This window comes from Syngnathoides biaculeatus, chromosome 12 (assembly GCF_019802595.1).
Source record: "Syngnathoides biaculeatus isolate LvHL_M chromosome 12, ASM1980259v1, whole genome shotgun sequence".
In the NCBI taxonomy this organism is placed as follows: domain Eukaryota; kingdom Metazoa; phylum Chordata; class Actinopteri; order Syngnathiformes; family Syngnathidae; genus Syngnathoides; species Syngnathoides biaculeatus.
Window position 1 is genome coordinate 8,153,675 of NC_084651.1, and position 22,512 is coordinate 8,176,186.

Here is a 22,512-nt window from a genome sequence, read left to right on the forward strand (position 1 = left end):
TGTCTGTTAAAATGACCCCCTGCTTGGATTTTTATGCTTCCCTTCTTGGGTAATATTAAATGCTCCATTCAACAAGCACCCTACTGACCAGCCAGACCCCCGTCCATTGACAATTATGGTCCAAGGAAGGCGCAAATTACGACCCGTCTGAGAATACACTCGGCCCCAGGCTGGCCTCTCAACTAAAATTGGTCAAGAACAGCCACTGGCTAAATTGTGGCTCACCATTCATTCGTTTGAGTTGAGTCTCTCTTATTTGAGGATTTTCAAGCTTTTGTGTTGGGGGATGGGTGGGGGGTGGGGCGTCTATAACAAATCTGGTGGTTGACTGCATACTGGGGCTAATATATCGGTTACTCTACACTTTAATATAGTTTCCCATTACTGGACAGTGGACTTTTCCGACCTGTCAGTCACTCGTAGAATAATAGCCAATCAGATAGCTGCATTGGCTTAACCCCTGGGTTGACACGCCCGTCTCTCCATGTTGTCCCACAAGCAATGCTGGTTGTCAGTAGCGTGCACTTGGAAAAGTTAATGTTGTGAAGAAAATGGTCCATAGATGCACTTGGGGAACGTGTAATTCTGATGAAAGATATCCTGCTCGGTGACAAGGGGCCCGCTTAATTCATTTTCCAAAGCCTAGAACACAGTTGACGAAGTGTCTACGATGGATTAAGGCTCGCGGAAGAGCGCACGTACAAATAAATGTGGACAATATCAACAAACACAAGGCTGTATGTTCGAAGGTAAGTGAGGTAGAAGTATCTCTTCGGAGTTTGAATTATTATCATTGTTTTATACATTGCAGGAGAACAACTTAATGAAGTGTGTAATGTTTTATGCCGAAGAGTCGGGTTAGGTATACGTAGATATCATACAAGCAAAATGTCTATTTGCCTATTTGCATCGCATCAGACTTTTAAGACAGAGCCCTGGGTTCCATTACGAGCCAAGTCAAATGAATACACCCACTTCTAAAGACTTCAATGATATTACTCGTGATCTTTCCAAGTAAAAAGTACTCACCCTGCTTTACACGCACAAAGATTCCACTATTTTATCCTGTTGGATTTCAATATGAAGTTTGTAAGGCGTCAAACTTTTTTGCATCGATCGCCAACGTTTCGCTGTAACTCTAATAATTTGTCCTGCTCTGTCCAAAATCTTAATTCCGTGTACATATACTAGCGTGAAATATTTGAGACCACTCTGGAGAACTCTCTTGGACAAGTCTGATGCATTTGGCAAAAAAAACACCCTAATATTATCTGGAATACCCGATAGAGAATCGACTTCAAACATGTTCTGTTCAATCACCATTTTGGAAGCTTGTGGGACATGGCTAAGGGGGCGGAGCTTAAGATTGCCATCAGAAAGGTCTATTATAGTTATTCATGGTTTTCAGTTTGTATTTATGTCTCTGAGAGGATGGGCACTGAAGTTTTTTTTTTCTGTTTCACTATGATGGTTCGTTACGATGCCCAATACAGAATGTATATTGCAAAATGAATTTGCTAAACTAGCTTGAGTCGCATCTGATTCTCAACGTGTTGCGTTTGGGAGTGCATTTTTTTTTTTTTTAAAGTCATCCATTGATGGTGGATGAGAGGTCCTGGTGCTGAGTTTCCCCTCTAATTTGTCCCAAAGTTATTCTATTGGGGAAAGGGACGTCTGGGTATCCCTGCTGAAGTTACTTCCCCCGTGACCCGACCCAGAAAAGGAGTAGAAAATGGATGGATGGATGGATTATTCTATCGGGTTGGGGTCATGACTCTTTGCAGGCTAGTTATCCACACCAAATTCTCTAATCCATGTCTTTATGGACCTTGCTTTGTGCATTGGTGCACAACCACATGGGATCAAAAAGGGCTCACGCCCAAACTTGTGACTGTCTAAAATCTCTCAGTATGCTGAGGCGTACATTTTCTTTCACTAGACCCCATACATTTCACATATGAATTAGTGCGGTATAAATAAAGAAAAAAAATTCTCCAATGGGGAAATGGAATCTACGATCTTGATGCCGCCGGGAAAACAACTCTTAAATTTTCCTGACATCTTAAACTCTGAATAGGAGACATTAATCACTTTACAGTTACAACCTGGAAATGTCGCAGCTTCTCTCTTTTGCACACAAAGACTCAAGTCGCAGGAGGGTGTTATTACAGCATGTTTATGAGATTTTTGTGTGTGCGTGTATTCAGCAAACACAATGCACTAATGAGGGCATGTTTATGATGGGAAACTCAGAGAAAAAACCAAGGTCAGATCACGACATGAAGCTTACTTACTTAAATATTCAGGTGTGTGTTTGATGTTGCATTACAGTGCATTATTAAAAGTCTTAGTTCTATTTGTATTTGTATCCAAGCATTAATTAGGGTTCAACTCATAGTTGTGCCACTTTGCATTGTGGTGCGATGTGCTAGTTTGTTTGCCTTAACTGTGTTTTCTATGTTCGGATGAGCGTTAACGTTATGCAGTTATAGTGTATTACGTAAGTGTCCTTTTTTTTTTGTCTCGGGGTGTTCTAGTAAAAATACACATCTGTCCGTGCATGTATTTCAATATCACTGAGATGGGACTAAAACCCATGTTCATATTTTTTCACTATCCGATACAAGTGGTTAGTCCCCATAAGGATATGTTATTTTTTTACAAATTATTGGCCAAAATTCATCCATCCATCCATCCATCCATCCATTTTCTTCACCGCTTATCCTCACGAGGGTCGCGGGGAGTGCTGGAGCCTATTCGAGCTGTCAAGTTGGAGGAGGCGGGGTACACCCTGAACTGGTCGCCAGGCAATCGCAGGGCACATAGAGACAAACAGCCGCACTCACAATCACACCTAGGGGGAAATTAGAGTCTCCAATTAATGTTGCATGTTTTTGGGATGTGGGAGGGAACCGGAGCGCCCGGAGAAAACATGCTAACTCCACACAGGCGGGGCGGTGATCGAACCTGCGTCCTCAGAACTGTGAGGCCAACACTTTACCAGCTCCCCCACCCTGCCGCCTTGGCCAAAATTCAAAAGTACAAAATTGCTTCCTCTCCTTGACGATATTTTAACGGTTCAACAATGAAGACATTTTTCTTTTGTTTTCCTGAAAATAAGTTTCACGCATATTGAGGCTCGAAAAGGTGATTCATTTGTGAGAAGAATTATATTAAACGCAACAATCCAAGAGAGCTTTTCCACCATCTCGTATTCAGGCCTTCGTAATCCTTTCTGTGTTTATGGTAGCAGTTTGTAACAATGTTTTCAAGGTTCAGGGGTTGGATGCAGTAATCTTCTTGTTGCTGGAAAGTAATCCTCTAATTAACTCAATATAGCTTGGCCAACGACAGAATGGCAGAGTAAAGTTTGTCATTTATTTATTGGCTATTCGCACGTTCGGTTGCCACACCAACCCAGGGGAAGCGTGCAGAAAATGTTGCGTAACACATCATTTATTTAACACCGCGTTTGCGGGTTTTCAGATATTTCTGTCCGCGCACGAGCCGCAATTCACGTCTAGGTTTTGGGAAATAGGACATTCGGTGTATCGACACTTTTGGAATCCGCGTAAACCTGTTTGGTGGTAGACTTGGCCTCTCATGGATTGCTCTTTGTATTGGACTGACAAAGTCACATCAGTCCTTTAATACCAGGAAGCACCTCAGTATAATTATTCTGGCTAACCTTGTTTATTCTCCTCTAAGGATCCCGAGCAACCAGGAGTTGCCTTTATTGAGGTGACTCGTCGCTGCCGCAATCCAGATTAGTGCAGCAGAGAGGCTGCTCGCTCTGGCTCTGGTAGATCCTCGAACAGACGGCGGCTTGACGGGGGGCTGGCTGCGGTACCGAAACAATGCGGGGAACTGGAATAATAAAAATATTCATGAGAGTGAGAGGTTACGCCCGGTGCCAGAGATTTCCGTGGGAATCTGCCAAAAGTAGTTATCTGGAGAGATTGTTTGCAGGGTGTGTGTGTGTGTGTGAGGGGGGGGGGGTAGAATAGGCATTACATGGTTAATTTGCCAATGCCATTTACAAATCACTGTATTATTGAGGAAAAAGAAGTGCAAATTTACAATGTTTGATGTCAAAAAAACAATTGTGCAATTCAACCACGGCGTAATGTTGAAATTTGTAAAACCAAAGGAAAACAGTTACTGAATTATTGTTCATTTTTCTAATGCCAAAAAAAAAAAAAAAAAAAACAGAAAAGCCAACAGATTTCCAGAGAAAATTGCAAACCAATGCAGGAGGAAGGCTCACTTCCTCAACCTCGGGAACTTTGCTCAATTCAATTTGCACAGGTCTGTGTCGTTTGTCTACGTATTTCATGACAGATGACCATAAAAAAGGATATCCTGCTGTCAAATGACATACTAACCACTTTACTAAAATGTCCATGTGAACCATTACATGACCAAAAATTCTTTAAAGACACACTACTCCAAAAATCTTAGATATTTAGCGTTCGGGGAAAAGCTCACATTTCCCATGAAATTCGCTGTAGCCTATAAAGTTGAACTTAAAGGTTAAGTGTCATCCCTATAAATATTCTAAAATTCATATTGTAATGAAAAATACATATAACATTATTCACTTCAATGTCTATACGAAAAAATAAATATGAGCGGAGAGTGCGTCATCCATGCGCAAAGTTGCGGAAGTGTCATTTGACGATATCCAAGTGGTCGCCATATTGGCTGCATCTTCTGTCCGTGACGTCACACTGGGACATTCACCGTTGAAAACACGCTGTGCCACCTACTATGGGAGACGAACACGCTCCTTCTGACACGGAAGCTCTTTTCGAAGAAGAGAACATCTCATAACCGAGTGAAGTGATCGGGCTGATATTCCCCTATCGTTTCGAGCAATATTTAGATGATATGCGGATCACGGCCAAACCGCATGCGGCCAAACCACCTCCCCGCCTGGACGACCTCCGCACGGCGTTGATAAAAACAACGCCGCCGGCGAGTGTCGACGACGGCGCGGCCAAACCGCCTCCCCCTCCGATCCATCTCTGCTGCAGAGATGAGCCACCCCGGCAGCGACGCATCCGCCGATCATGGCTTTGGCCAGGGTGGCACATCGACACATTTAGCACCCCTGACATCCCCCCCAACTATTATTTTTTTTAGTAGCTATATATACCTACCTGTCATTTGGAACCCACGAAGCTCTCGTCCTTTGCACCTGTACAATCCATTTTTCACGATAAACCGGGTCTTTTGGAAAAGTTTGAAGATCGAATCCATCCTCCAGATTGTCCGCGCCATATCCAGCAATGCAACAAGCCGGCGTTTTGGCTAACACGAATGAAAAATGAGCTACCTCCCTAAAAGGTAAAACTAATAGAAACAAACGAGTCCACTTGAGGGCGGTCTTGCCATGTACGTCACTTCCTGCTTCTTCTCGTAAACAAATCCCACGAGAGGACTTTCATGCCGGGAGTTACAAAAATCCATATATGTCAAAATCACGTTTTGTGGTGAAAGAAAAAACGGATGGGTCCATACCGGCTGCCGTTTTTTCATTAATAACATACTAAAAATCATGCATTTCATGACAGGGGCACTTTAAACTGACCTTCCCGAGCGACAGCTGCTATTGGTGTACGTATTTCATGCCTCAGGATTGAAAAAAACCTACCTAATGGGTCCCCATATTATAACACGTGTGTATTTTAAGCAGGCTTTGTTTATATTAATTTGTATTTTTGGTAATATGCATCTTTGGTTACTCATTGTTCTGTTATTTATTTATGTACGGGGGGGGGGGTCCCTGGATATACAGAGACCCGAAAACTCACAGAAGGGCAAAGAAATCCTTGGAAATTTCCTTCATGGATCCAACAGGTTTTGCAAATGTTGCGCTTCAGTTCATTGTGAGTGAACAGCAAGTTTTGCCAAAAGTACTGAAACTTTAAAAAGTTGAACATGTACATTCAAAAGTTGGAGGTCAAATTAACGTCGCTTGTAAAGGTTAGATTTAATTATTGGTTTATCCACAAATGTCACCCCAAAGCAGAGTCATCCCAAAGGTTTTGGGAGTAGTGTACATTAAAACGGGTCCATACATACCAATTTATCATCTTAAAACTGAATTCATGTCATAATCCTGATTTTGGGATGTAATTTAGAGTCAAAGTAGCGAGTGAGAAGAGGAAGAAGAAGAATAGAAAGAGATGTGGATGCGTTTTGAGCTTCACTGGAGGCTCATGGGATTTCACACACACTCACCTCTGCGGTGGGTCGCTGTGCTTCTGACTCTCAAGACATGGCACTCGGCAACATGGAGTGTGTGTGTGACAAGCAAAAAATTGTGTTGAAGAAAAACGGGGATGCGTCAAGCTGAAAGTCGAGGATCACCACGCTTCCAACACTGTCTTGTTTCTTTCTTTCTTCCTCTTACAGTAAATCGTCACCTGGATGAGGTCCAAGCGCAAACCGGGCGTTTGCTTCAAAAACAAACCTCGCTGCATCATAAATTAAGCTTGAGTCGTTTTTACGGTCACACGTCCGCATGGAACGCCATCGGCTGCTTGACTGCGCGGTCCAAACTTTGAAATACCAACCTGCCAGCTCTGGCTGTTTTGTTTTCGCGCGAGGACCAATTCCTTTGTGCCTCGTAGCTTTGGGGGCCTTCGGGTGAACGCACGCCTGCCTGTGTAGATCTTACACTTACTGTATGCGAGTAACAGGGCGATGGGCGATGAATCCTTAAAAGGAAGCGTGAATGTGGGACTATTGGAGCCACACTGGAGAGGCGTGGGGGGGGGGGGGGGTGCTTGGGGTGCAGTGCACACTCGCTGGAGTGTAAACATGCTTGAGCACGAGGAGAGGGCTCTTGAAATCAGATGCAAGGGGTCTATACAAACCGATAAACGGGCTGAATTTCAGGACTCCCCCTCGGGAAATGTCTGACTGCCAAGCAGTGCTGGGAAGATTATTTTGGAAATGTAGTTATGATTACAAGTTGCACTGTTTAAATTGTAATAGTTCGTTTGAGTGGCGACACGGTGGCTCAGATGGCCTCACAGTTCTGAGGACCCGGGTTCAATCCCAGACCCACCTGTGTGGAGTTTCTTTGCATGCTCTGCCCGTGCCTGTGCGGGTTTCCTCTCAGATCCCAAAACATGCAACATTAATTAGACACTCTAATTGCCACTAGGTGTGATAGTGACTGCGACTGTTTGTCTCTATGTACCCTGCGATTGGCTGGCAACCAGTTCAGGGTGTACCCCGCCTCCTGCCCGTTGATAGCTGGGATAGGCTCCATCATGCCCCGTGACCCTTGTGAGCAAAGAAAATGGATGGATGGATGGATGGATGGATGGATGGATGGATGATGGATGGATGGATAGTTTGACTATTTCAATTACAAAGTAAGGTACATACTAGTTACATTTGACACCCTGAATACTTTTCTTCATTTTGAAAGAATGTTTCTAAAAAGACCCTTCTAAAAAGTGGATTAAAATTTCAGATCATTATTTTGAAATGTAACCACGTATTAATTATTAAATCTGATTCAATGTAAATATTTCGTGTAATCCAAAATGTGCCTTATATGTAAATAGCATGTAGAAAACCACCATACCATACCCTGTTGACCTAATGACAAATGTGCACAAATTAGACAATAGCATTCAGAAGACAACCCAGAAAAATCAAATTAAACCATTTTAGCTCGACAGAACTTTTACTACATTCAAAAGCAACACAAAGTGCTTTTCAGAAACAAAAAGACAGAAAAATGACAAGAAATTATATACTGCCCTGCGATTGGCTGGCAACCACTTCAGGATGTACCCCACCTCCTGCCTGTTGACAGCTGGAATAGGGTCCAGCACTCCCAGCGACCCTCATGAGGATAAGCGGCTAAGAAAATGAATGGATGGATGATTCTAGAATGAAATTATTTGTTAAAAATTATGTCCCTAGTCTTGATCTCACATCTTTATGACAAGTACTTCCCAGAGTGATACTACAGCGGTCTCGTAAAAGGCTAAAATCATCATTAAAGCCATTTAGCCTCTGTTCTCGATCACTTTGCCTTTTCAAATGACGTTAAAAAGTTTGTTAACGAGTGATGCCATTGGTGTGTTTGTCATCCGGAGGTTCTGTGCTCGTGACGCCACGGTGAATGTTTGGATTTTAGGACAGCTTGGATGCCCCTGTGGCACCGTGTCGCCTCTGACAGCTCAGTTTTCCTACTACAGCCGAGGAAGCGGAATAAGACTACACAACTACACAACATACTGAGATAGGAAAGCTTTTTTTTTTCCCCCCTACCCTGTGGGGTGTAACCCACATTTTAAAAATTGGTAAAGATATAAAAATTAGGGAAGCCTATCTATGTACCGTAATTTCTGGCCTTTAAGCCGTGACTTTTTTAACGCGCTTTCAACCCTGTGGTTTATGCGGTGATGCGGCTAATTTGTGCCTTTTTTTTCTAACGGCCGCAAGGGTGAGACCGGTGGAATATATGTGCCAAGGAAGTGACTTTTACCGGACAGGCCCTGTTAGCCCTGCACTAGCATGTTACTCCCGTGTCTTAGTGATTTGTACTGGTATGTTTTTTTTTTTCAACCGGCCCTGTTAGTGCGGCGCTAGCATTAGCGTTTGCACGAGGTTAGCATTAGTGTGGTGCCAGCGTTAGCATGGCGGCGTTAGCATTAGCGCAGCGGCGCTAGCGTTATACTCCCTGCGTACCAGCTTTCTTTGTAAACATCTAGTGTTTCAATGTGGGCACTTGCGGCTTTTATACAGCTGCGGCGTATGTATGTACCAAATGGTATTTCCTTTACAAATGTACTGGGTGAACCTTGTAACCAAGTGCGCTCTGTAGGCCGGGAATTATGGCACTCTGGTTTAGAGCAGAGAAGCGTTGGAGAGCTCTTGAAATTTTCAAGGTGGACAAACGGGGGAAGAAAAACATAAACACTCCTGAGGGAGTTTCATCCAATTGTCTCTGTTTGTTGCAAAAGTTGAGGTACCAAAAGAGCTGCACGACAGCAGAGCTGTCACAGGTGATGGAGGCCACAGCTACACACACAGTTACATAAGAGCGGCATTTAAAATAGCGGAACTCCACACCACACATTTCTCTTTCACCCAAGACTCTTGGAGGAATGCAAACACAGCCGCGGTCGCGTCGTTAACGCTCGAGAAGAGCAGAGAATCAACAAGGTGATGGAACGGGTAACAACGACTTAGTAACGTCATGTGTAAAAGGTTAAGCAGTATCATGCTAAGAAAAGAGAGGGATGCTGAAATAACTTAAAAATAAAAGGACCCCAACGTCATACTGAATTTATCAAGTTATGACAAGAATATTCTCTTTTTGGGGGAAATTTAGCTTCAATGTAGCATGACAATATATCATATATATATCAACAAAATGTAAAATGGAACATATATGTTTATAATACACATTTTTAACTGAGCAATGTCTACAAAAAGAATAGAAACTATGAAAACTATAATATATTTGAAATCACGGCAAAATAAAGTCAACCCCTTTAAAGGAAACTCATGGCAGGGCATGAGTAATTTTCTTTATGTATTTATTTATTTATTTATATCAATGGGATAATTATATAAAATGTAATAATTAATTCCTTTCTGTGCACACATCAATTGTGAAATGACACAACCAAGAAAATTTTGGATCTATGTGCCACAAAATCAAATCAAACAAAAATCAGATTTAGTGGCCAGGTATGGAACAACACACAAGGAGTTTGTCTCTCGCCCCCTGCTGTTCAATCTTGTCGTCATGGTAACAATTTCAGTAAGACAAGAAATGGGGTATGTAAGGCATGCAGTAATTTTTTCTCCTTCGGGTATTCGGAAATGTTATAGACAGCAGGGAACTGTTTTAAATTCTCTTTTTATTAAAAAAAAAAAATTTAAAAAGCATATTTTGTAATATTTCATCCAACAAAGTCAAACCCAGGTGATGTGACAGTACCTGACACAGACGGCTAAAATAGTTTTCAAATTCGATTCCCCAATACTCCGGGGGGCTCGTAATGGTCGACTCATCTCATCTCCAAGATCATTCTGTGATAACTAGCACCACACGAACCGAACGCCGCGCCGCCATTGCCGCCACCGCAGGCTAAGGCAGCTCCAAACAGGAAAAAAAATGCAGCATTAACGCACCCGAGGATCGGTACGGAGCTTTCACAAAAAAAAAAAAAAAGGAAGGCCGTAGAACACCCAGTGTGCTGCTAAGCCGCATTAAAGTAAATGCTTGATGTCGTTGTCTATGGATTAATGGATAGATGGATGAGTGGTCAGATGTATTAGTTGGATGGACGGATGGAACAAACACATAGAAGGCGTGCCAATTCACGAAGAGGAAAAATATTTTAAAATGACAGCTGTATTCATCAATCTCATTAATACAATTCAAATACAATTCAATTTATTATACGATCTATACTGTATCCTGCATCGTTGGCTGTACAATTATGTGGAATAAAACACCAGGAGCGACAGACTGGATTGACTGCGTCTGACTTCATGTAATCAATACTCGACATCTTTCCAAACGCGACATCTTCAACGCACTATTTTGGACTATTGCTTTATTTCTGTGCCATTAGCGATTGCAGCCACTCCGACCTTCCATTATCAACTGACTGCTACAGAAACGACAAAACGTTCCACACTTCAACTATTCGTTTGAGACGGGCTGGTAAAGGCATTGTAAATTACTCTTTTTGCATAAAATAAATATCCATACCATCCATTTTCTTCACTGCTTATCCTCATGAGGGTGGTGGGGAGTGCTGGAGCCGAGCCGAGCTGTCAACGGGCAGGAGGCGGGGTACACCCATAACCGGTTGCCAGCCAATCGCAGGGCACACAGAGACAAACGGCCGCACTCACAATCACACCTTGGGACAATTTAGAGCATCCAATTAATGTTGCACATTTTTGGAATGTGGGAGGAAACCGGAGTGCCCGGAGTAACCCCACGCAGGCACGGGGAGAACATGCAAACTCCGCACAGACAGGTCCGGGTTTGATCCCGGGACCGCAGAACTGTGAGGCCAACACTTTACCAGCTGAGCCACCATAATCCTTTAGTGAAAAATTGTTCATTTTGACATTATGGGCCAAGAGCCTAAAGTATAAAATACCATAAATAAGCATGACCCTTTAAAATCATATATTTCCCATTCCCATTAAAACTTTATTTCCATAAACGGGATTATAAGGATTTGAGAAGCTGTTGTCCAATATAATCCCTGGCCACATTGATATTATTGTATATTTAAACACTCGAGTATTAGGAAACTCAGGCGATATGGACGCATAAATATGCAATACAATTAGCGAGAATGGGCCACTTTCAATCCCATATTCAGCAGGTGGCTGTGCTCCAGTGGCCTCACAAACTTTATAGCCTATAATTATATTTGATATGCGATGTGCCGGCTGTTTAATGAGGCTTGAACGAGAAATTAATCGATCCGGAGCCTTGCGAAGAAAGAGAAAATGTCATCCGGGCCAGCAGGGGGCGATGAAGAGAGCACGTGATGAAGACCCGTGAAACAAATTGAGAAAATAGCATAACGGCAAATCATATCTGAAGGCTACGACGAGGCACGAGAGGCGCTCGACTCCAACGGAGCGTAAGGACACACCGCTGAGCTAAAACACCGCAGGGCTTGTACGCGGTGTGATAAAAAGTGCCAGTATTCACGTGGGCCTCTGACTGATGATCTGCGGCGTGTAATAGTCACCATCCGCCGCACTGGCGGGGACATTAGTAGGATGGAGAGTGATGAGAACGCTCGCTGATCATGCACGATTGTGGCTAATACGAGTCGGAAGGTACAACATCCAAGACGACGACGTGGGCGGCCTTGACATAGAAATCATTCTCACAGAACCGAATCTCACCTTCTAATGATTCTCATTACGCAGAAAGAATTTTCCCTCTGGTGTGATCACCAGGAGGATTTGCAAATTGTTTCCAAGGAAGGAAGTTTACCATGGAACGAACCTTTGCTTTGTTATTCTTACGACACCTCATTGAGCTGATTACCAGTCGATCACATAGACACGAAAAAAATAAATAAATTTGAGTCCTCAATTAGCCACATACTGCGTTGAATACACACATCAGGATTTGTGATCGTCAATGCGGAACTAGTTTAAAGATTATGATTGTCAACTCCGATCACGGGATTAACACACCCACGTGTTAATATCCCGGCGTATTATCGGGAAGGACTCAACTTTAAAGACGTAGTAGACTCTTTCCGCTCTCGGGGCAGCAAGGACCAAGCGGATACAAAACTGGGTCAAACAGAAGTACATTGAAGAAAACAAGTATTTGAACACCCTGCTATATTAAAAAAAAACGGACATGAGTGTCTAACAAAGGCCCTTTGCACAGTTACAGTGAAGAAAGTAAGTATTTGAACACCCTGCTATATTGCAAGTTCTCCCACTTTGAAATCATGGATGGGTCTGAAATTTTCATCGTAGGTGCAGGTCCATTGTGTGAGAGATAATCGAAAAAGAAAAATCCAGAAATCACAATGTATGATTTTTTTTTTACGATTTGTTTGTGTGATAGAGCTGCAAATAAGTATTTGAAGACCTGTCCATCAGATAGAATACTGACCCTCAAAGACCTGTTAGTCCGCCTTTAAAAGTACACCTCCACTCCATGTATTATCCTGAATCAGATGCAGATCAAGACCCGTCTTAAGTGTGTCAATGACCATCTGGATGATACAGTGGAGTCATGGGAGAAAGTTTTGTGGTCAGATGAGATCAAAATGGAACTTTTTGGTCATAACCGTGTTTGGAGGAAGACGAATGATGTGTTCCATCCCAAGAACACCATCCCTACTGTGAAGCATGGGCGTGGTATCATCATACTTTGGGGGTGCTATAAATCATTAAATCATTAAAAAAAAAAATCATACATTGTGATTTCTGGATTTTTCTTTTTCGATTATCTCTCACACAATGGACCTGCACCTACGATGAAAATTTCAGACCCCTCCACGATTTCTAAGGGGGAGAACTTGCAATATAGCAGGGTGTTCAAATACTTACTTTCTTTACTGTAACTGTGCGAAAGGCCTTTGTTGGACACCCATGTCTGTTTTTTTTTAATATATGAAATTGACAGTATATTACATCCATATTAGAAAGTCACTCTGTGGAGGTCTAAATAACCAAAATATTGCCCCTTTAATTGAGGTCTAAATAAATGCAGCAATAAAGTAGGGAGAAAAAAAACTTAGATGGTTAAAGATGGAAGAGAAATCTTCCCCAAGTGGCCTGGATTTGACCGATGTGATTCCATTATTAAACGCATACCATTTTGTCATCCGTGAACAGACAAAGTGGGAATGTATCACAGCATCGCCGCAAGTCTCTCGGGTATTTATACCCTCTGGTGTAAAGGAGCAAAGCTGAAGACTGTCACACCATTAAATATATCAAAGATAGTGTACTACTTGGCTTATCTATCATATGACAATCAAAGTATAATTCATATGTAAAGAAGGTTCGACATAGTATGTTGCATTTAACATAATTGCATTTATCGTGTCTGCTATTATTCTTCAAATGAATTTATTTGGGGGGGGGCCATCAATATGAGCATAAGCTTGTAGATGGGCAATTGGAATCAGATACAAATCGACAGATGGATGAAGTTTGGGGTTTTTTTTTTCTTTATAAGATGTACACAAAGTGTGTTAAAAATTGATCGTTTTGGGGATTCATAGAAATATGTTATGTATTTTCAAATACAGAAAAAAATAAATCAGTCCATTATTGTGCCACTTATCAGATGATATTCATTCCTGACCCACGATATAGTTTACCTATAAATCTCAGTTTCTGCCAAGAATAAAGTCAAAACCTCCCCTTTGTGCCCATGAGCAGTAACAGCAGAACCAAGTCTGTGCTTCATTAACTGACTTAACGATCACGACTTAAAGGGACCCGCATTGAGCCATCCGCTCCTTTCGCTGCCTTTTACAGTGGCAATCGGATTTATGGTTGATCCAGCTGAGATCAATAAAAGTTGTGTAAACTCACAAAGCGTTTGAACCAGGAAATTAAGGACAAATCCACATCCGGGACGTGAGCGATTAATAGAAGAGGGCAAGTTTGCAATGGTGTTTGTTTGTCCGTCATCACCCAAGTCAAACAACTGACGTTAATCACATGCTCTTTATTGCAAGATAGCTTTTCGATGCGAAAGAGAATAATGGGCGAGTTCAACATCCACACTGACGTGAGCTGACTGAGCGATTTAGCAGCATATTCGTCGACATCGCATTTGATGACACAGATTCCTAATTCCGCATTTGCTCGATTGGATCTGTTTTCACGCCATTAAAAGTCACTTAAGGCCAGCAGCATCTTTTGAAAGCTTCAATAGCAACATTTTTCCCCATTTATGATAGTGTCTCTGCTTTTATAATCTCTAATGCTGTTTGGGCTAATGTGTTCTATTATCTATCCATCCATCCATCCATCCATTTTCTTTGCCGTTTATCCTCACGAGGGTCGCGGGGAGTGCTGCTGCCCATCGGAGCAGTCAACGGCAGGAGGAAGGGTACACCCTGAACTGGTCGCCAGCCAATCGCAGGGCACATAGAGACGAACAGACACACTCACAATCACACCTTGGGGCAATTTAGAGTGTTCAATTAATGTTGCATGTTTTTGGGGTGTGGGGGGAAACCGGAGTGCCCGGAGAAAACCCACGCAGGCATGGGGAGAACATGCAAATTCCACACAGTCGGGGCCGGGATTGAGCCCGGGACCTCAGAACTCTGAGGCCAACACTTTACCAGCTGCCCCACCGTGCCTTATTATTATTATTATTATTATTATTATTATTATTAGTGCTTAGCAGAAAAAGTCAAGTATTGTGTTGATGGTGCATGATAAAGAAGCTTAACAAATCTAAAGATGTTATGTTGGTGCTTTTAATATTTACAGCAATTATTTAACAATATATTGGAATTTACAATGTTACCCCTAAAACATTGATTCTTGTCATTAAACTCGTTTATTTGGGTTCCTTTTGGATTGACTGTGTGGATTATTGTTCTGAATCACCTATTTTTTGGGAGCCCTGAAAATTTGCGCATTGAAGACTTATCAAATAACTTCCAGTAATTTGCATTTACAGTAGAAAGATGAATTCCGTTTCGATTGACGGTGTCAAGAGACTGGATCTCATTGGACTGTCAAAGTGTCAAGCACTGACATCACACCGGAGGCTCAATAGAGTTGGTCAGCATCGCTGTTTGAGGCTGTTCACATCGTACATACGCCACCCAACCGGTTGCCAGAGCCAAAGAAGACCAACTGTGGGCATTATGGCACTAAAATCTGAATTACTTCCGAATGTTGCTGAGCTCCAAAATTGTGTAATATCTAAAAAGCAAATGTCTCCGAAAGCTGCGGGTCCTCCTTTCATCCACACTGGACACAATCCCTCATGCCGCTCAACTGGCAAGTCCGAGTCTAACCCACTACAGTACTTCTGCAGTCATCATTTCCCTGTTAAAGAGATTACAAAGTAAACCTCTTCAGTTTCATCATGAAATTCCTTTTCTTGCACTAGCTGCATTTTAACTTCTCGGGCAGCGGATTTGATGTCCGGTGAGCGCATCTGTCTCACAGTACAGGGAGTCCTCGGTCTCCGACTGAGATCTGTTCCCCCAGTAGCGACTTAACTTGAATTTCCACTTAAGTCGGATTCCACCATTAAAGTCAGAATTTATATCAAAATACTTTGTATAAAAAACAAATGCATTGAAATAAACAAGATGGTGTACTTAGCATGACTGCTGAGAGGCAGATGGAGAAGAAGGGGAGGCTGTGCTTAGTTATTGCGAAGGAACCTGGTCCTCAATCCTCTCCATCTCGACAAGTATCAAAGATTCTTGTTTTCTGATCATTGTATCTGACATAGGAACGGAACCCTTCATCACATGCGCTAAAATATGGGCTTTGTCTTTAATAATTGTCACCACGGTTGACCGACTGAAGCCTTGTTGGTGTTGGTGTCGGTGTCTCTCCTTTCTCCAATCTTTTTATGATCTTGAGCTTTGTTTCCATGGTAATGGATTTTCTTTTGGCTGCAGAAGCATTGCTAACAGATACAGCTTTCCTCTTCGTCTAAAAAGGAGGGTGAAAAATGCAAAGATAGTCCCGGCGCACAAAGACAGGCAAGCATTAGCTGGACAAAATGCCGGACAGGGGATGGGCGTTGTAAAGCCGAAACGTCTTAGGTCGAGACAGTCTTAAACCGAGGACTCCCTGTATAGCGGTTCTGGGTTTGACCTGAGTCAGTGGAATGAGCATGTTCTCCCTTTAGTTTCATAGATTTTCTCCGCAGGTACTCCGGCTTCCCCCCACGTTCCAAAAATATGCATGTAAGTTTAATGGAAGACACCAACTTGTCCATAGGTGTGAATTGAGTGTGAATGCTCCTTTTTTTCCCCCTGGATGTGTCGTGCCGTTCGTTGTATAAACATGTTCATATGGACATTTAAAGTCTTTGATGACTCTAAACCCTCATAAGCAGGACGAGATTTGAACCCAGAATCTCTTAAACTGACATGCTAAGCACCACGGAGTGAAACAGATTCATGTATTTTTTTTGTTGTAAGTTTCTCACTTCTCTCTCTTGAACGACACAATTCGAGCCAGCTCATAACGCACTTTCTGTGCCGCTTCTCACATTTACCCCATTCAGCCTCAATGCAACAACACGTGGTCTGTACCTTAAAATAACAGCTTCGGTGTCACATACAGTACACGGAGAGTATTGCCACTTTCACGGGAACTGTAGATTTTAAGCTGTATTGATATCATAAAAATATTTCAAAGGCCTGTGCTGTCACTTCCACATACCTCGAGGTCAAAATATCCCTGATAAAAGGCGTCTGGCAGGCAGAGAATCAGGTAAAGAGATATTAATTAACATACCGCGACCCGATCGGAAGGCTACACCAGACGAGGACGTAAGACGGAACACCGTGCAGACCGACCGTGCGATTAGCACGTTCAGTCACGCGCGCCACCATCTTGTTTATCCGTCCAATCAATCCCAGCGTGTACAGGCGTTCATCACTAAATGAAAGAACTCCTCGCCACGGACCTCTCCATCACTCTCAAGTGGATGAAGGCCACGCCCATACTGCTGCATTTATCCATCCATTTTCTGAGCTGCTTATCCTCACGAAGGTCGCAGGAGTGCTAGAGCCTATCCCAGCTATCTTTGGGCAGGAGGCAGGGTTCACCCTGAACTGGTTGCCAGCCAATCACAGGGCACATGGAGACAGACAACTGTCAATCACACTTAAGGACAACTTGGAGTCTCCAATGGATGCGTGTTTTTGGGATGAGGGAGAAACCCGAAGTGCCCGGAAAATAGTCCCGCAGGCACGGGGAGAACATGCAAACTCCGCACAGACGCTGCTGGTTCTTGCAATCCCGGTCCTCAAAACTGTGAGGCTGACGCTATAACCAGCCGCTTGTTAAATCCAATCTTGCCCATTCTTTGTCCACTTGGAACTCGGTAATGATGTGCATTATATTACTCAATTATTCAGAGAAAAGAGAGCAGGGAGTGGGGGGAGGGGGTCCACATTCAGAAATACTCAGCTGCACATATGTACAAATTGATGAGTTTTCTTGCATGCTGTGAAAGGCAATTCATTTGTCAAGAAAATCGATAGAACCGATCGATTTCAAGAGGGTCTTTTGATAATAATTATTGACTGATGGTAGTCTAAAGCTTTTGTCTGTTATGAGCTATTTTAATATTACAATCTTTGTTCCCTCCCAGTTTTTGCGAATTACGCTCCCGCGCGAAGCGAACCATCAGGCCCCGTCAGGGTATTAACAGTTCACACTTCGTTTAAAATCATTAACAGTTCATTGTCGCAGGATATTCGCAAATGAGTCGCCTGTGATTCTGCACCTCGGGCTCCACTCCAGCTTTACTTAGTTACCTGTTTAAATATAAACAATGCTCTCCTTTTAACCTCCATTGGTTGCAAAGAAAAACAAACAGTGTTACCTTTCACACTCTGCAAGCTACAAACCTTTATAGCAGGCGGAGTCATACATTTTCAGCCCCCTTCCCTCCCTCACGTCCCCCCCACCCTCACAAAATTATCTGCGTACGTCATTAACTTTCACAGACTTTTTTTCCACTGCTCAGCGTTCAGTTTTACAACGTTCCCAGTGTACTTCAAGTGTCAGGGACATAAATTTGTCTGGCACATGACAGGAAAAAAACTAATTTGATTACCCCCTCTCCCCCCCACCCCAATCACGTTATTACACATTGAAGGACAACCAAACTTTTGAAATAAAAAGTAAGTTTCTTTCGGCTTGTCCCTTTCGGGGTCGCCACAGCGTGTCATCTCAGATGAACGCACATATGTTTGGCACAATTTTTACGCCGGATGCCCTTCCTGACGTATCTGCAATTTAAAATTGACACTAGAATGTGCAGAAAAATGGTTGGAGTGCAATCACCGACTAGTTTTCTCCAAAAACTAATTTGATGATGGCGTCGAGATGATGCAATTTGGATGCAATGCATAATAAGCATTTTGCTAACTGCTGGGACTTGTGCAGAAAAGACTCACGGAGAAGAGGTTACAACACATCCAGAGTTATCTTCTTTTATACAGGCTCAATTCAATTACAATAAAAACAATTATTTTGGGAAATTGTGTAGCCTTCTGTTTCATGAACCTCTTGATTGATTTCGTCTTCTGCCGAAAATACACACGTCTATTCAGTCGACTACAGAACAAAAGCTGCTTTAAGCTTGGCACACACTGCGTGATGTGGTCGAACCCAACTCTGCCGAAGCATTTTGTGGGGTTGCCGATGGATCCCCACCTGAGCGATTCGCAAGTGGATTCCCGGCAAGTCTGTTCAGGCATTTAATGTCCTGTATTCATTATCTTGTACTTAATCACACTCGTTAAACCACAAAAAAAGATTTATTAATACCGTAATTTCTGGCCTACAAGCAGCAACTTTTTTCCACACGCTTTCAACCCTGCGGTTTATGCGGAGATGCGGCTCATTTGTGCATTTTTTTCCTAACGGCCGCAAAGGGGCACTTGAGCGGAAAAGGTAAGAATGAGACCGGTGGCATATATGTGCCGAGGAAGTGGCTTTTACCGGCCCTGTTAGCGCTGCGGTAGTAATAGCGCTGTGCTAGCGTGTTGCTGTTGTGTTACTGGTGTGTCTCAGTGATATTTACAGGTAGGTTTTATTTTAACCAGCCCTGTTAGCATTAGCATTAGCATTGGCGCCGCGCTAGCGTTAGCCTCTTTATGTGTACCGTCTTTGTAAATATCTCGTGTTTCGATGTGGGTTTCAATGTGGTCACTCGCGGGTTTTACACAGCTGAGGTGTACTGTATGTATGTACCAAATGGTATTTCCTTTACAGATGTACTCGGCGAGGCTTGTAACCAGGTGCGCTCTGTAGGCCAGCAATTATGGGAATTAGGAAGAAGGAGATTGCTGAAGGGGGAGGGTGTAGGTGGGAATCGGAAAAAGTGTTTCGGTATCTAAAAAGATGCTCATTGGCTCCATTCATCTGAACAGACCCGGCGTGTACATATGGTTGCGTACATTCTGCTCACAAGCTTGCTTTTTCATACACAGGTACATTTTACAAGATGAATAAAGTTAAGTATTGATGTAAACCATTATTTGATGCTTTATTTATTATTTATGCGCTTTGATGCAGCGTGGCGGCGAGGCTCGCTCAGCCCAGGAATGTGTTTTCCCCACGAGAGGGAAGCTTATCTGCGGCGATGTTACCACGGGCCGTTCAATTTTTTTTTCTTTAATGGCAAGACTGGTCAGCCATTGATCACAATCCCTAAATCACGCACACGGTGCGAGACTTCAGTCTTTCAGCCTTTCAGACACTATGATCACGGACGTGGCAAGTCACCACGCCTAAAGAAATCCCTACATATGTCGACCGATCAGTTGACGGTTACGTAACTGCCCTCTGCAGCCTGTGGTTTTCGGACCAGATTGGAGGAGATTCTCAAAACCGATCCACTCAGTCTCGAAAAGGTGTCATGGAGAACCGACCACGTAGGGCGCCACAAGGCCGGTTGGGGGTTGAACCGGTATAAAGGAAAAAGGGAATTACAGTCATGCGTTAGTCACTGATAAGTTATGCAAAAATGAAATTAAATTCTGGGATCAACAATTAACCACCGGAGTCTCAGATCAGATTGCACACTGTATTGGATCTCATGAGATTCCTCAAGTGTGCCTAATGAGTAGACCTGTGTGTGACTAATGTTTGGGAACATTCAACAAGGTGTAGGAATAAAAAGGTGCAAAATGGCTGATGAAGTCAAGACCATGATAGTAGTGCCAGGAGCCTTCTGAGAATTATGTGAGGTGAAAGCAGGTCAAGGTAAAAAGGTGGCAAAATATAAGCGCATTTAAAAAAAAAAAAAAACAGCAGTGACATCCTCTAATGGAGAGAGGCGATCATGTGGTGCCTGATGCAATGTTGTCCCACTCCGGGCTAAATGGTGTGTGACTGCGCTGTGTCCATCACGGTTAATAAAAAGGCAGTTCTACCTCAGTGTCCTCCTCCGTGCTCCATCATCGAGTACGAAAAAGTTCCGATCCCCACAATCCCGTGCACTACTCCCCCCTACGCGGTGATACTCAAATTTCAATTCGCAATTATTATTTCTGCGTCCTCACAGAGATATGGGGAGAATAAGTCTTACTTAAAGAGCAAGTTTTTGGGTGGATCTATCAAAGCTGCCGTTATGAAAAGTACCCGCCTTCCTTTTCCAATAAAAAGGATGTTCCTTTGTTCCCCGAGAAACACAATGGTGGCGATAGAAGGAGAATAATATGACTGCAGGGCTCCTTTTATCGAGCCGTGCACTTCCCATCAAGCCCTTTTATTTACTTTGTATTACAACACTGACGTCCATTGTGAGCGCTGTCATTCAGAGGCACAAGGAAAGGAAATAGAATGAAGACGCCGCACGCATTTACACTTAGGATAGCCGTGCTGAGAAATAATCAGCTCTTCAAAAAGCTCGTCATTTGCCAAGCTAATTGCACGACAGGGGAATGATACTTCATTTATGGGCTCATTAATTGGCTCAGGTATTCATTTTTCCCCAACTGCTGGGCCGAACAACAATGGATCGGGATCAAAATGCATGATGCCGTATTTGTTTGGCGTGACCAAGGCATTACCTCTTGCCCCTCGCGATAATAACGGGCTCATTTTGAATTTGGCCAATCAATGCCGACTAAAGCGGACAGCCTTTCAGAGACTTAATAAAGACAAGTGCGGCATGTCGACAGGAGCCGTCCGTCTACATCACGGAGACATGTGCTGTTTGATTAGCAAAGTGGCTGTTGTAGTGCTCGGAAACACCGGAGGACGCAAAAGGCAATTAAAACGGTAGGAATGAAATCTGCGTGCTGCAATGAACATCCCTCGAACGCCCCTTTTCTTAGTGACTCCATCATGAAACTTTGACACTATGTCTGCACACAGATGTTGTAGGCAAAAAAAAAAAAAAAAAAAATCTAACCCCCCATCTGCGTAAGATAAGTGTTTCTGATTTAGGCAAAGAACACCCAAAATGGTTCATTCAAACAAAATGTCTGACTCCCTGTTGAATTTGGGCACATGGCATGTGGTCTTGATGCACTTATGGTGGGTTTGTCCCGTTGGAACAGAATTAGCAACCCAATTTCATGTTCATCTGTGAACCTGGTGTCGGGACTCCAGTTTTGTTTTGTATTTTTCTGAGAATAGATCCTTAAGTCATTGACTTTCATCCAAAAATGTTTGGAATTGCCTTTAGATGACAAAAGATGGCGTCAAAGCACTTTTTTTTCCTTTGATAGACAAGTATATGAAGAAACGGGTCCAAGCGGGTTGGGACAGCTGGCGGAAGGTGTCTGGTGTTCTATGTGACAGAAGAGTCTCTGCTGGGATGAAGGGGAAAGTTTGTAAAACAGTGGTGAGGCCGGCCATGATGTACAGATTAGAGACGGTGGCACTGAAGAAACAACAGTAAGCAAAACTGGAGGTAGCAGAAATGAAGATGCTTCGCAGAATGGATAGGATTAGAAATGAGCTCATTAGAAGGACAGCCAAAGGAGACAAAGTTAGAGAGAGCAGACTTCGATGGTTTGGACATGTTAAGAGGCGAGAGAGTGAGTATATTGGTAGAAGGGTGCTGAGGATGGAGCTGCCGGGCAAAAATGCGAGAGGGAGACCAAAGAAAAGGCTGATGAATGTGGTGTTAGAGAGGAAGATGCACGAAATAGGTTTAGATGGAAAAAGATGACACGCTGTGGGGACCCCTAACGGGACAAGCCGAAAGGACGATACGACCAGATGTCGTCATTCGACATGGCTGTGGCGTGAACAAAAGAAGGCAAAAAAAAG

The 22,512-nt window shown here is 43.1% G+C and overlaps 1 protein-coding gene across 3 annotated transcripts in view; it reads right to left on the minus strand.

Annotated features, from left to right (window-relative positions):
* chrm3a (cholinergic receptor, muscarinic 3a) overlaps positions 1–22,512 on the minus strand; it is an 85,720-nt gene that overhangs the window by 12,958 nt on the left and 50,250 nt on the right. The window contains exon 1 of one of the 3 annotated variants that reach the window (XM_061837668.1): positions 3,689–3,818. The exons of the other annotated variants lie outside the window; for them this stretch is intronic. The gene's annotated coding sequence lies outside the window, so the exon portion shown is untranslated. Of the gene's footprint in view, positions 1–3,688; positions 3,819–22,512 lie in introns of those variants that run through there. 3 annotated transcript variants of the gene reach the window in all.